Source organism: Pongo abelii, chromosome 10 (assembly GCF_028885655.2).
Source record: "Pongo abelii isolate AG06213 chromosome 10, NHGRI_mPonAbe1-v2.0_pri, whole genome shotgun sequence".
NCBI classification, from domain to species: domain Eukaryota; kingdom Metazoa; phylum Chordata; class Mammalia; order Primates; family Hominidae; genus Pongo; species Pongo abelii.
The window spans coordinates 74642321-74658480 of record NC_071995.2 but is presented as its reverse complement, the minus strand read 5'-3'; the positions used below and the strand labels follow the sequence as shown (position 1 = coordinate 74658480).

Below are 16160 nucleotides of genomic sequence, written 5' to 3'. Positions count from 1 at the left end.
AGCTGCCTCCTTGATATCTGTATTCAGATGTCTAACTGGTATCCCAAAGTGAACAAGTCCAAAAGGAGCTCCTGATATCCATCCCTTTCTTCCCCAAGTCTTCCCACAATATATTGCATACCTGCTAATGGCCCCTTCATTTTCTCAATTGCTTTGGGCACAAACCCTGCTTAAGTTCCTGCCTCTCTTTTTAAAAAAATTTACACTTTATATCTGATTCATCAATAAATTCTTTTGGCTACATATTCAAAGTATAGAAAGAATTTGGCATTATTCATCACATCTCCTACTGCTGTTCCTGTGCAAGCCATCATTGTCTGTTGCCTGCATTATAGTGATAGCATTCTACTTTGGAATCTCTTCTCAATTAGTAGCCCAAATGATCCTACTTAAGTAAAAACCTATCATTTCTCAGCTTCCCTTTCAGCAGTAGCTTCCCATCTCATTCAGAGTAAAAAAATTAAAGTCCTTCTGTTCTTTGAGGTCTCTGTGATTTGCAGCTTAGTTACCTTTCTGTTTTCTTTGCTCACTACTGTTCCCTATTCCACTTGCCACAGTAGTCTCTTTGCTATTCTTTAGATGTGCCACATGCTCCTGCTTCAGAGTCTTTGGGCTTGCTTATTCCTTTTCTGCTTGGAAGGGTCTTCTAGTCATTTGGATTGCTCACCCCCTCATGTTACTGAGATCTTGACTCAGAGTCATTTCAATGAAGCCTAAAGGCCTTTCCAGGCAATCCTATCTAAAATTTTACCTTGTTTTTGTGACATATCAGACAACTCCTCCCTTCCTATTTTTTTATTCTAGTATCTATTATAATACACAATATATTTTAATTGTTTAATTTAAAAAAATTATCAGGTCAGGTTCATTGAGGAAAATAAATTACTACAGGTACTTCAAGCAAAAAGAAAATTAACAAGGGGAATTAGATGGTGATAAATTTATTGGAAAAGCTGGAGGCATGAATATGGATAGCTATTCCTAGCTTTCAGGTTAGTCATTGCTGCTGATCATTGTACCTGCCTGTTGGTACTAATATGGGTAGCTGGCAGCGGCGTACTTGGTGATCACTGTAAAGCCTCATGTCTGTCAAAGCTTATTGTCATTGTAATTGCCCAATGGGTTCTTCTTGCCAACTGCCCAGATGAACCCAATTTATTAACACAGGGAAATTGCAAAAGAGAAAGAATTTAATATACATAGAGCTGGTTAAATGAGAGACTGGAGTTGTATTAGTACTCAGATCAGCCTCATCTATTGGAGGCTAGGGTTTTTCAAGAATAGTTGGGTGGGCAGGATGCTAGGAAATGGGGAATGCTGTGATTGGTTGGGGAATGCAGTCATGGGGTATGGGAAAATAGTCCTCATGTGCTGAGTCCACGCCTGGGTGAGAGCCACGAAGGAGATCCAGGTGAGGCCATCCAGTCACCAGAAATGCAGAAGCCTGAAAAGACATCTCAAAAAGCCAATCTTAGGTTCTATAATAATAATGTTATTTCAGGAGTAATTGAGGAAGTTGCAAATATTGTGACCTCTGGAACAGTAGCTGGCATCTTATAAGAATTCAGGCCACTTATACTCCTAAAACCTTGTGACCTTTCATTAGTTTTACAAAGGCAGTTTACTTTTGGAAAGGGCTATCATAATTTAAACTATAAACTAAATTTCTCCCAAAGTTATCTTGGCGCATGCCCAGGAATGACCAAGGGCAGTTTGGAGGCTAAAGGCAAGATAGAGTTGGTTAGGTCGGATCCCTTTCATTGTCATAATTTTCTCACTGTTAAAATTTTTGCAAAGGCAGTTTCACCATCAGAAGAAGAATGGTCTGGTTTATGTCTCTCTTCCACCTTCCAAATACGTGGAAATGCATTGCATTGGCTGAATGTAAGTCACATCTATAATCCCCAAGGCAAAGACATTTGCAAAATGTAGTTTCCATGCTTTTAGCTTCTATGATACAGAGGAGAGCACAGAATGAATGATAAAATAAATTTATTTATACCTATATTGATAAGATATGAATATATACATATATATTGGATTAGTCAGGGTACTCTAGAAAAACAGTACCAACAGTATGTGGGGACACACACACATACACACACAAAATGGGGACTAGCAAGTATGAAATTTGCAGGGTAGGTCAACAGGCTGGAAACCCCCCAAACTGCTGATGTTGCAGTCTTGAGTCAAGGCAGTCTGGAGGCAGAATTTCTTTTTAGGACCTCAGGGTTTTTTTTTTTTTGGCCTTTAAGTGGTTGGATGAGATCCATCCACATATTGAGGGTAACCAGCTTTACCCAAAGTCTACTGATCTAAATGTTAAACACATCTAAAAAAAAAAAAGTCACAGCAACATCTATACTGGTGTTTAACCAAACAACTTAGTCTCATAGCTTAGCCAAATTGACACATAAAATGAACCATTATAGTCTACAGCTTGTTACATTGGCACCCACCATATCTCTTTAAAAACATACTTGTTATAGGCCAGGCGCAGTGGCTTATGCCTGTAATCCCAGCACTATGGGAGGCCGAGGCGGGTGGATCATGAGGTCAGGAGATCGAAACCATCCTGGCTAACACGGTGAAACCCAGTGTCTACTAAAAATACAAAAAAAAAAAAAGCCGCGTATGGTGGTGGGCACCTGTAGTCCCAGCTACTCAGGAGGCTGAGGCAGGAGAATGGCGTGAACCCAGGAGGCGGAGCTTGCAGTGAGCCGAGATTGCGCCACTGCACTCCAGCCTGGGTGACAGAGCGAGACTCCGTCTCAAAAAAAAAAAAAACAAACTTGTTATAAGCTGAATTGTATCCCCTTAAAATACATATTGAAGTTTGAACTTCCAGCACCTCAGAATGTGACAGTATTTGGAGATAGGGTCTTTAATGAGGTAGTTAAGTTAAAATGAGGTCACTAGGGTGGGCCCGAATTCAGTATGATAGGTCTCCTTATAAGAAGAGGAAATTTGGATACAGACATGTACAGAGGGAAGACCATGTGAAATCTCTGGGAGAAAATGGCCATCTCAAGCTAAGGAGAAAGGTCTCTGAAGAAACTAAACCTGCTGAAACCTTGATCTTGGACATCTAGCCTCCAGACCTAGGAGGAAATAATGTTCTGTTGTTTAAGCTACCCAGTTGGTTGTATTTTATTATGGCAATGCTAGAAAATTAATACAATAGTTAATCTCCAAACAAAGACAATAACAAAGGCATGCTTCCACCCAGCGGTACAACTGTCTTGCGTAAAATGTACTTTTTCCCTGAAGAGAATGTAAAGTCCTTGGGTGATGTTCATTTTTCTTGTTATTCTGTAACTGAAATACTATAATGTAGAGTTAACAATACTTAAATGCTATGAAATAAAGTCAGTATATCTTATATGATAAAGCAATAAGAGAGGAAAGAAAACAAAGATATTTGATACACAAACATATTCATAAAACAATAAGGAAGTAATAATCCCAGAAATTACAATTTTTGTCTCTGTAACTGATCACGTAATTGTAGCAGGTGTTTATAACTGCCTTCTTCCACTATCCCTTCTGTATTCATTTACCCTCAGCAAGCACCTCAACTGGTCATGGCTTTTGACCTGGTAGGATGACCCAAAGTTTCATTCCTGAAGAGTCTAGGTGATTACGAGTCCTGTCTACATTGGATTGTTGTGATTTTCTGTTGACTTTAATCACCGAACATGCAGTACTAAAAGATATCCCCTCGTAGCTCCTGTATTTCAGACATACTTTCCCGTACCTCTGTTGTAGAATAGCAGTCCAGTTTCTCCATGGTAATTAGGATCACTCACCTCAGCCAGCCTAGTAAACCCTCGTCTTTGCCTGCTGATTCAGAGGCATGGGGACCTTCAAGTGGCCAGATGGCAGTCTTAACTTCGAGTTCAGTGGAATCATTGCTGTGTCTCCTGGCGAAGGCATTCCTCTCTTTGGATTAAGACCTCCAGACTGGCATAAAGCATAAGGTTATGGGGACAGGATGCAAAAATTGTATTAGTGGATCAATAGAGGTAATACTGGATTATGTCACTTCCATTCCTCCCTCTCATTCTCAGAGCCATGAACCTTGGCTATAGGAGAAAATGCACTGTATGTTGCATATTGACCCAGAGCATATACAGCCTTCTGGCGATCCATGCTGCAGCCTGTGTGAATTGCTCCCAGCTGATGCTATAATTGAGTTTTCAAAATGCCACCCCACTGTTCTGTCAAACCAGTTACTTCATGATGTTGGGGAACATGGTAAGGCCAGTGGATTCCTTGAGCATGGATTCGTTGCTGTACTACATTTGCTGTGAAATGAGTTTCTTCTTCCAAAGCAATGCTGTATGTATTACTATGATGGTAGATGAGGCACTCTAAGTCTATGGATGTTAGTTCAGGCAGAAGCATTGCATGCAGGGAAGAGAAATTTATTCAAGTAGGAACAAAATGCTGCCCCTTCCGTGATGGAAGCAGCTCAACGTAATCTACCTGCCACTGGGCAACTAGCTAATGACCCTGCACAGTGGTGCTGTATTCAGGACTTGGTGTTGATCTCTACCACTGGTCAGTTGGGCACTCAGCAGTGGCTCTAGCCAGGTCAGCTTTGGTGAATGGAAGTCCATGTTGCTGAGCCATGCATAACCTCCATCCCTGTCACCATGGCTACTTTGTTCGTGAGCCCACTGTGGAATGACAGCAGTGGCTGGAGAAAGAGGCTGACTAGTATCACAGAATGGGCTCTCCTATTTCCTTGATCATTAAAATACCTCTCTGCTAAGATCACCTGTTGGTGAGCATTCACATGGGACACAAATATCTTCATTATAAAGGCCCAGATAGTAAATATTTCAGGCTTTGTGGACTACATATTGTCTGTCACATATTCTCCTTTTCTTCTCTCCCCTCTCCCTTCTATTTTCCTTCTTCTTTATAGCCCTTTAAAAACATAAAAACCATTCTTAGATTATATACTATAGTTTGCTGACCCCCAGCTTACATGTTAAAAAATGCAAGATTCATTTAAGTGAAAATTGTATTGGGAAGGAATCCACATTTCCAGATAATGAGGGTTGAGGAAGGCACTGCATTTATTTTAATTATAAATTGGGATTTAAATCTAAGAAAACATGAATAAAGCACCCAAAGGTATTATGAAAACACACACTTATGTATATGTGTCTATGTGTGTGTGTGTGTGTAAAGATACACACACATACAGTTACTCAATAAATAATTACAAATCACCTAACATTTTATAAATTTATTAACCAAAGTTACTGTCACAAACTCAGATGCCTACAAGGACCTGGCAGATAAAGGGGCATTTTTGAAGTGGCTAACTATACAGTAGTAACTGAACTGCTTATATGTCAGTAAATTCAAACATTAGCAGAATGACTTTGCCAAACTTTGTGAGGACTGAGTAAAACATGGTTCCAAACATATATATGGCCCCTGGGTAATCAGTTTTTATGATCATCTGTAAAAGCAGAGGCTTGTTTCTAACATCTATACTTTTAAGAAATTCTTTTTTTCTCTTACCCTGGTCGTAAGAAAAAAGAAAAAAAGAAAAAAGAAGGAAAATCTTTAAATCCTTCAGCATGTAGTCCTTGAAGGAAGATTTGTGCTTTAAAACTGATGGGCTCCACTCATTCAGGGCAAGAAACTATAAAAGTATTGGGGAAAGTATAAAATGAATATGTTGTAATCCATTATTGTTAAAAATATAATCTTACAGGGAAGATAGGAACATATGCAATTTTAACAAATTTGTATAAACAAATTTTAAAAACTTAAAGTAAATAGTATTAAGTGATGTATGAACTTTGGAAGTTCAAGAATCAAGAGAATACTTCTAGTTAGGGGAAATCAAGGAAGCCTTCGTGAAGAAGGTAATATATGACTTGGACTTCACTGGGTGGGTTGGGTTTGGTTTTGCAAGAGAAATATTCTCTAGAAGGAAGAATGCAGGCAAAGGCATGGAAATATGAAGGCATAAGAATAGGATCTATGAAGGCACTGGTATATATATGCAGAATAACAAATAACTCAATTTGGCTGACACAAAGGGTCAGAGAAAGCAAGCAGTAACTGAGAAAGGCAAGTATAAGCAAAATGATTGTTACCCTCCAATGCCAAGGCAAGATTTGGACTTAAATCTTTAATAAGAACAGCTGAAGTTTTTGATATTAAGTCGACATGATCACTTCTGTGCATTAGATTATAAAACTAGGTATAAAACCGATATAATATGTAGGTGTGAAGGCAGGCGCAAAGATAGAGGAAATGAATGCTTGAACACTTAAGAAATCTTCCAGGGCACGTAGAGGATCACTGAAGGGTAGCTTTAAGGCAACTAGAACAGAAAAGGGCCTTATTGAGAGTAAGGGAAACTTGAGCATTATGGGCAATGGAAGGACTAACAGGACAAATTTTTTTTTTTTGAGATGGAGTCTCGCTTTGCCACCCAGGCTGGAGTGCAGTGGCGTGATTTCTGCCTGCTGCACCCTCCGCTCCCGTGTCCAAGTGATTCTCCTACTTCAGCCTCCCGAGTAGCTGGGATTACAGCAGGGATTAGCCACCACGCCCGGCTAATTTTTGTATTTTTAGTAGAGACGAGGTTTCAACATTTTGGCCAGGCTGGTCTCAAACTCCTGACCTCAGGTGATCTGCCCACCTCAGCCTCCCAAAGTGCTGGGATTACAGGCATGAGCTACTGTACCTGGCTGACAAATTGATATTGAAGCAAAGGCTTTTATTGGGCTGGGCACTTTGTTTCATGCCTGTAATCCCAGTTCTTTGGGAGGTCGAGGTGGAAGGATCGCTTGATCGCTTGAGCCTAGGGATTCAAGACCACCTTGGGCAACATAGCTGTATTAGGGTTCTCTAGAGGGACAGAACTAATAGGATATAGATATATAGATAGATAGATAGATATAGATATAGATAGATATATATGAGTTTATTAAGTATTAACTTACATGATCACAAGGTCCCACAATGGGCTGTCTGCAGGCTGAGGAGCAAGGATAGCCAGCCTGAGTCTCAAAACTGAAGAACTTGAGTCAAATGTTTGAGGGCAGGGAGCATCCAGCACTGGAGAAAGATGTAGGTTGGGAGGCTAGGCCAGTCTCCCCTTTCACGTTTTTCTGCCTGTCTTACATTCGATGGTGGATGATTAGATTGTGCCTACCAGATTAAGGGTGAGTCTGCCTTTCCCAGTCCACTGACTGGAATGTTAATCTCCTTTGGCAACACCCTCACAGAAACACCCAGGATCAGTACTTTGCATCCTTCAATCCAATCAAGTTGACACTCAGTGTTAACTATTCCAATGGTGAAACTTCATCTTTATAAAAGACAAAAAACAATAAACCTAGCTGGGCATGGTGGTGTGTGCCTGTAGTCCCAGCTAGTCTGGAGGTTGAGGTGAGATGATCACCTGAGCCTGGGAGGTCACGGCTGCAGTGAGCTGTGATGGCACCACTGCACTCCATTCTGGGTGACCCTGTCTCCAAAAAAAAAAAAAAAAAAAAGTGGGGAGGCTTTTATTACCATTAAGTGGCAGAGGGATTAGCTCAAAAGCATAGATAGAAAACTTAGTAACAGAAAGGATGGTAGCTGATAGAGAAGAAATTCAAATGAGAGCTTATAAAATTTCTGTGTTCAAAGCATTTGAACATTTCTTTGTTTTAAAAAGAATTCTTATATAGATACTTTAAATCAGTTGTCAGGACTCAACTATTTACACAACCTGGACAGGTAGCAAAAATGAGTGAAACAGTGAAAGTACAGATGCAAACATGGTGTGAGAGGTGGGTGCTTGCACCTTGTAAAGTGGATGGCTGCTACTCAGCTCTAATCAGTCGTTGCTTAAGTGTTGCATCCATAGTTTCAAGACAAACCCTAAATTAATACTGTTACGTACAGTTTTTGATTTTTTAAAATATTGGCTATAAAAAGGACCAGAATCAGGAATCAGAGCCAGTTTCCTGACATTGTGTGACCTCTTCTTTATATATGTAGACAGGGTTTCACCATGTTGGCCAGGCTGGTCTCGAACTTATGACCTCAGGTGATCCGCCCGCCTGGGCCTCCCACAGTGCTAGGGTTACAGGTGTGAGCCACCGTGCCCAGCCCAAATACTGATTTTTAAAAAATCATTTGCCTGAGAAATATCTGTATGCCATTCATTGACTAACAAACATTTATTGGGCATTTATCACATGCTAGCCACTGAAAATGCATCCATATCCTTAAAATGGAATGATAAGGAAAGTGTTCACACAAAAACACTTGCTTTGTGTTGAAAAGTGTTGAAAGTGTTCAACAAAAACAATCTATGTAAATTCATGTGTTCCTTAGTTAATATTTTTGATATAAAATGCCCAGTCCTAACACACTACTGCTTGTACAAGTTATGGAGAGAAGTGTTATATAAGAGTCTCTTCTGTTATTAGAGAATCAAAAGAAACTTCTGTCTTAGCTATACTTCTTTTGCCTCATGTTACAAAGGTACAGTAAAAAAGGACCTTACGCACTTAAGCCCTTACATAAGCTGCCTAGGCTTTAAGGGCACCAAAAGTCAGAAAAAAGTTGTTTGGACAGAAGGATAAAAACAACCACGTAGAGAAGAATTCAGAAGAAGCTAATATTAAAACATACAGGGAACATACTGCTTCAGAAAGTGATAAAGTTAGTGGTGAGACACATGCTGAGCAAAGAAGCTACTTTTGGGGTTTAGGTGTAGGTCTAAGTGGAGCTAAACAAAGGAGAAAAACTGTGAGGGCAAGATTTGGGGTCACCAGGAAAGATTCCTTTATTATGCATACAAATGTGCTATTTACACGCGGTGTTAACCTGAAACACTACACCAGGAATCATCAAAGTATGCCCTACTCCTGTTTTTGTAAATACAGTTTATCAGGCTCATTTTGTTTATTCATTTTTCTATGGTTGCTTTCATGCTACAACATCAGAGCTAAGTAGTTGCAATAGAAATCCTGTCATCTGCAAAGTCGAAAGTAAAATCTGTTTGCTGTGTGGCCCTTTACAAAAAAAAAAAAAATTTGCTGATCCCTAAGCTATACAGATACACTGCAATATCTATCTCCCTTTAGTTAAAAAAATTTTGATAAAAATATTTCCTTACTTAGTTCATGTATTGTGGAATATGGGAACACATCACTGAAATGTACATAACCGAGTCTCTTTTATCAGGTACAAACACGTAAGGGTATTAAAGCCTCAATATTCGTACTGTCTATTAAAAATGAAGGATGGGGCCAGGCGTGGTGGCTCATATCTGTAATCCCAGCACTTTGGGAGGCTGAAGTGAGAGGATTGAGGCCAGGAGTTCAAGACCAGCCTGAGCAACAGCGTGACACTCCATCTCTACACAAGTTAAAAATATTAGCCAAGGCCATGCACGGTGGCTCACACCTGTAATCCCAACACTTTGGGAGGTTGAGGCGGGTGGATCACCTGAGGTCAGGAGTTCGAGACCAGCCTGGCCAACATGGTGAAACCCCATCTCTACTAAAAATACAAAATATTAGCTGGGCGTGGTGGCAGGTTCCTATAATCCCAGCTACTCGGGAGGCTGAGGCAGGAGAATCACTTGAACTTGGAAAGCGGAGGTTGCAGTGAGCTGAGATTGTGCCATTGCACTCCAGCCTGGGCAACAAGAGCAAAACTCTGTCTCAAAAAAAAAAAAAAAAAAAATGTATTAGCCAGGTCTGGTGGTGCATGCCTGCTATGGTCTCAGCTATTCAGGAGGCTGGGGTGAGAAGATTGCTTGCACCCATGTGGTTAAGGTTGTAGTGAGCTGTGATTGTGCCACTGCACTCCAGCCTGGGCAACAGCATAACCAAGACACTGTCAAAAAAAAAAAAATTACACAGCATTTATTCATCAACGTATTAGACAACTCAGGATCACCAGATACTTGAGGAAAACCAACAGCACAGAAGGGGAAGGGTCAAAAAGAAGTAACAAATGACTTCAGAGGATACAGGATTCCCTGGATGGAAGAGCACCAGACAGCAGAGCACTTAAATTCCTGTGTAGTTAGAAAGATTAAAAAAAAAAAATACTACAGACATGAAACGAACAGACTAATGTGTAATTGGGGAATAAGAAAGTGTCATTAAAAAAAGACAAAAGTTAAAAGTCAGTGTATGGGCTAAGGAATAAAATGGGCCAAAGATGGTAAATTGGTAGAATATGCAAGTTGGTGATCTGGGAAATAAAGTTGATAAGATACTTCAGGAAGTACACAAAAATAAATGGAATGTTAAATATCACATTGAAATCAAGAAACATGGAGGTCCAACATTTTTTTAACACAAATTTTAGCAAGAAAGAACAGAGACTAGAAAAGAAGAAATAGTTAACAAAAAAAGCAGAAGAAACTTCCCTGAACTGGAGAAAGATAGGTCTTCAGACCGAAAAGAACTCTTTTAGAGCCAACAGGATTAATCAAGATGAACCTTGCCTAGACAGATTCTTGTGTGATGTCATAACTAAATTCTTGGACATTTTAATGGTGATGGAAGAGTAATAAGTAAATCATTCAGTGGTTTTTCTTCTTGTTTAACTGTGTAGAGTAGGTGTCATTGTCCTTTGCCTTTTATGAATGATTTTTCCAAGGTCTGGAGAATAGAGACATAGTATCAGACTTACATAATATTTTGGTATTCTTGTTTGGTTATAGTTCTGTATTTTAAAATGCCAATCATTTGGCAGCAGCAGACTTCAGTACTATGCAGTTTCCCCCAAACACTTTGGACTAGTCTGAACTACCACAGTACATTGTCCAAATGTGCTATATAGCACTTGTATAGTAATTTATTTGCTAGACCTCTTTTATTGGACTGAATTCCTTTGGGAGGCATTTAGTAAAAATGTGTCAAATGATGCTGTGCTATTATATTGTTTACTGACCATGTTCTTCCTAATGTTGCTGAATTTGCATATTTTGTTAATGTCTTTTGCATATAACATACAGCTTACAGGAACTGGAAGATAACTGGTTTATAGAAAAATCCAAGGAAATAGCTAGAATATTGAGGCAGGTAATACTAGTAATGACCTTTTTATTTTAATTAGTGGATCCAAAATGAAATTAAATATGTTCTCGTTTTCTGCTCTGCAGATGTCTTATCAGCCAACAAGTTGGAATAGAGAGAAGGCAGTTCTGTTGAGGCAGGTAACACTGGTAATGACCTTTTTATTTTTAATTTAATTAGTGGACCCTAAGCTTAAGAAGTAGACTCATAAGCCTAAGAAGTTCTGAAATCCATCCTTTGATATCTACTCCTTGGTGGTCTGTTGCAGTCTCATGGCTTTAAATGCCATCAATATGTTAACTCCCCAAATTTTATTTCCAGCTCAGATCTCTTGTTTGAGCTGCAAACTCTTACATCCAACTGCCTGCTTAACAGGCCCACATGAATATGAAATAGACATATCAAACTTAATATTCCTAAAACTAAACTTCTAATTTTTGGTTATCCTCTGCCCTGCTTTCCCAAAGAACATAACCTTACTCCTCCTGCTGTCTTTCCCATCTCATTTAATGATCACCATCCTTCTAGTCATTCGAGCCAAAAATCTAGGTCATCTTGTATCTTCTCTCATTCTCACGCCATATTCAGTTTTTCAGGAAATCCTGTTGCTTCAAAATTCATGTAGAATTATCTTTCTTCTCAGCATCTTTATAGCTCTCATCTTCATTCTTGTATCATATTCTCTCTTCTAGATTAATGCAGTAACCTTTTAACTGAATTCCCGGTTTCTACCGTTCTCTCACTGTAATTGTCAATACAGAGAAACTAAAAATCTCAGATCATGTTATTCCTTGCTCAGAACCCTCCAGTGGGTTCTCATATCACTTAGAGTAAAAGGTTAAGATATGTCATATCCTCCCACCCAGTCAGTGCCCTAGAATGTAGCCATAGGATAGGGCCTTTTCCCACCAAAACCACTATAAAGTCTGAAAGAGATGATTACTCCATACAATGAACAAACCTTAACATAATGCAGTAAGAAACATGAAAAAACAAGAAAACACCACCAAAGGAATGCAATAATTTTCCAATAATCAACCCTCCTCAAATGGAGATTTATGAATTGCCTGTCAAAGAAAAATCAAAATAATTATTTTAAGGAAGCTCAGTGAACTACAGGAGAACACAGACAACTCAATGAAATCAGAAAAACAATACAAACAAAACTAGAAGTTTAACAGAGAGGTTGGAATAATTAAAAAGAACAGCTCAATAGAGACTGTTAACAGCAGAACTGATCAAGCATAGGAAAGAACTGGTGAACTCAAACACTGGATATTTGGAAATATTTGATCAGAAAAGAAAAAGAATGAAAAGGAGTGAAAAGCCTACAGATTTGGGGACATCATCAAAAGAGCTAGCATTTGTAGAATTCAAGGAGAATAGAGAGAGACAGAAAGCTTATTTAAAGATTTAATGTCTGAAAACTTCGCTAATCTTGGAAAAGAGAGAAACACCCAGGCACGGGAATCTCAAAGGTCTCCAACTAGATTCAACCCAAAGAAGACATATCTAATCAAATTGTCAAAAGTCAAAGAGAATTTTAAAAGCAGCAAGATAAAAAAGGATCCTCACATGCAAGGGAACTCCTTTAGCCTATCAGTGAATTTCTCAGCAGAAACTTTGCAGGTCTAGAGAGAATGGAATAATATATTTATTTAAAGTGCTCAAAGAAAAAAAATGTAAACCAAGAATACTTTATCTGACAAAGTTGTTCTTCAGAAATTAAGGAGGTATGAAGACTTTCTCAGAAAAGAAAAGCAGAGGGAGTTAACCACCACTAAACCTGCCTTACAAAAAAATGAAAGAGAATTCTCCAAACTGAAATGAAAGGATGCTAATTAGTAACATGAAAACATGTAAATGATAAAACTCACCAGTAAAACGCTGTCATTGAGGATACTTGTAGAGCTCTTTCTGGTCTGTGAAGCAAATTTTGATTGGTCTGGAGCTTTGGTATAAAGCTTACACACACATTATGTTATTGAGGTCCTCTCAACAATTCTGTGAAGTATGTAGAGCACATAATATTTCCTATTTGCAAATGAGAAAACAAAGACTCAGAGAAGATAATGGATTTGCTCACAGCCATGCTGGTGGAAAATGATAGGGTGGCAGAGTGGAGATTCTACTCCAAATGCACTGTACCAGTTGCAACTATTTTGACTGCAACTTAGAGGAAGAAGTGCATTTTAAATTTTGACACAGAATGTACATGTGTGTACGTGCACACAATGAAAGCAAAGAAAAAAAAAAAGATATATCCTATAGCATCAGGGACTGGTTTTGTGGCAGACAGGTTTTGCACAGACCAGGAGGGCGGTGATGGTTTCAGGATGATTCAAGCTCATTTACACTTATTGTGTACTCTGTTTAATAATTATACAACTCACCATAATGTAGAATCAGTGGGAGCCCTGGGCTTGTTTTCCTGCAGCTAGATGGTCCATCTTGAGGGTATGGGAGACAGTTACAGACCATCAGGCATTAGATTCTCATAAGCAGCAGATAACCTAGATTCTTCGTGTGCACAGTTCACAATAGTGTTCGTGCTCCTATGAGAATCTAATGCTGCCACTGATCTGACAGGAGGCGGAGCTCAGGTGGTAATGCAAATTATGGGGAGTCGCTGTAAATACAGATGAAGCTTCACTCACTCACCCACCTTTCACCTCCTGCTGTGTGGTCCAGGTCCTAACAAGCCACAGACCCGTATCAGTCTGTGGCCCATGCATTGGGAACACCTGGCCCACAGGACCAAATATGATCTACTTATACTTTGTTTCCTTACCTCTGTGGGGAAACATTTTCTGCTTTTCCCTTCGTTCACATATGTTCTAGCTACATTGCTTTCTTCCTATTCCTCAAACTTCTGCCTTAGGACCTTGGCACTGGCAGCTGCTTCTTACCTGCAGACTCTTCCCTCAGATATCTGCATAGCTAATTTCCTCCCTACTTCAAATCATTGCTCACATGTCACCTTTTCAATGACATCTGCTATGGCCATCCTATTTAAAATTGTAACCCTTTAATCCCTGGGTAGTCTTAGCCTGTTTTACTTTTTCCCATAGCACTTAATATCTTCTAATATATAATTTATTGATTTATTATTTTTATTGTTTGTCTTCCCCTTCCAGAATATAAGCTCCATGAGGGCAGGTTTTGTTTGCTTTGCAAATTGATGTATTCAAAGTGGTCAGTATAATACCTAGAAATAGATGGATCCCTAAAATTGAATGGATAGGATGAAAAAAATCAGTAAAATATTTTTTGAAGTAAAAGCTGCTTATGATGTTTTGTTATTTTGTTGTTAATATTGCAAATTTTTAGAATATAATAATGCAGTATTCAAATACAAATATCAGTGTGCATCCCATAGACATAATTTTTATATCATCTGCTATTTTGGATTCTTATTTATTCACTTAGATAATTGAGTTGACAGTATTAGTTAAGTGCAACAACTGTTGATGAAATGTCTACCATGCAAAGCACTGGAAAAACAGATCAGTAAAATAGCCTCTGTCCTTGAAGAGAATTGGCTCATGGGAACAAATAATTACCATATATTATAATACATGTAGTCAAGGAAAGTTTATATAATGTTTCTAAATTGAAAGTCAGAGTAGTCTCTTGGGCTACTCTATTGATTATATCAAAGGAACCAAATGCCAGCCTTACAAAGTCCAATGAAATAATGTTTTCACCAGCCTTTATATTTCAGTAAGGCCTTTTATACTTGTAGAAATAAGAAAATGTTTTTGAAACTCCAAGAAAATGATTAGAAGTCTACTGATTTTATTGGTTTTGGCTTTGTTATCTATTTGAAGGAATAATTGTTAGAGAGGTTATCGGAGACCTCTGAATATTTCTAGTTACTGTGAGAGTTCAGGTTGTAGGTTTTGTTAGTGAAAAAGTCAATCCTCTTGAACCCTGCTGCTGTTTTATCAACTAAATTTATGTAGTATTCTAAATCTTTTTTTTTCTTTTTGAAGTAGGGTATTTCCCTGACCCCTTCATGGGACTTATGACAGGGGTGCCTCATTTACTCAGCCTGCTACTCTCCACTCCTCATGAGAGGGAGTGAGTGAGTGAACAACGTGGGAACTGGAGTGCATGAGCACTGGAACTGGGTGGCCATTTCAGTGTCAGCAGGATCAAACTCCACTCACTTGGACCTGCTGTGTTCCACCCCTTGCAGAAGGGAGCGTGCAGGTGAGCAGGTGCAGGAGTCAGAGCGAGTGCCTTTGGGCACTGGCAGGAGCGAACTCCGTGCAGGCTCTGTGGCAGCGTCCAGGCAGGGTGCCTGCAACTCCTGAAGCCCCAGAGGGCATATTACAGTGCTCTTTTAGCTCTGCTGTCTGTGGATGGCTTAAGTGTTAACAACAATTCAGTGGGCCCTCTGCCTTTTTGCATGAGACGGCTGCCTTCTACCAATAAGGGAAAGGGGCCAGTGTGACAGCCTTTTGTATCCACACTTGTGGCTCCCAAGCTCTTGTCCAGTGTCCAGGAAAAAAATGAGGTTACATGAACAAATTGAAAGATGGTAAATGTGGGGGATTTTATTGCCATGAAAGTGGCTGTCAACGAGAAGGGGAGCTGAGAAGGGGATGGGGCAGGTAGGTAATCTTTCCCTGAAGCCCAGCCTTCTCTGACCGGATTCTTCTCTGAAGTTATGCCATCAGGCTGTCCCTCTGAAGTCAAGCTGCTTCTCTCCAACGTCCAGCCATAGTCCCCAATGTCCAGCAGCTTCTCCTCTCTTCGGGCTGAGTCTGGGGTCTTTATAGGCATAGGATGGGGTTGGGCAGGACAGGGCCATGGGTGGTTTAGGAAAAGGCAACATTCGAGCGGGAAAATAGGGATATAAGTTCTTGTTTTGGTCTGCCATTTCACGCTTTTCGACTTGAGGGTGGGGCTTTTGCCAGGGACCCGCTGTTTTCTGCCTAGAATTTCTCTGTCCCCTGTCCCTGTCAATTTCAGCAGTGTTCACAGCATCTTCACCAGGAGTAGATTCTATCTTCGGAAACCACTTTCTTTGTTCATCCATAAGAAGTAAGTCCTCATTCATTCAAGTTTTGTCTTGAGATTGCA

General features: G+C 39.6%; 1 protein-coding gene across 4 annotated transcripts in view; it reads left to right on the top strand.

Annotated features, from left to right (window-relative positions):
- OSBPL8 (oxysterol binding protein like 8) overlaps positions 1–16160 on the top strand; it is a 215296-nt gene that overhangs the window by 54614 nt on the left and 144522 nt on the right. For 2 of the 4 annotated variants that reach the window (XM_054526369.2, XM_054526370.2), the window contains exons 2-3: positions 11156–11218; positions 15065–15284. The exons of the other annotated variants lie outside the window; for them this stretch is intronic. The gene's annotated coding sequence lies outside the window, so the exon portion shown is untranslated. The remainder of the gene's footprint in view (positions 1–11155; positions 11219–15064; positions 15285–16160) is intronic. 4 annotated transcript variants of the gene reach the window in all.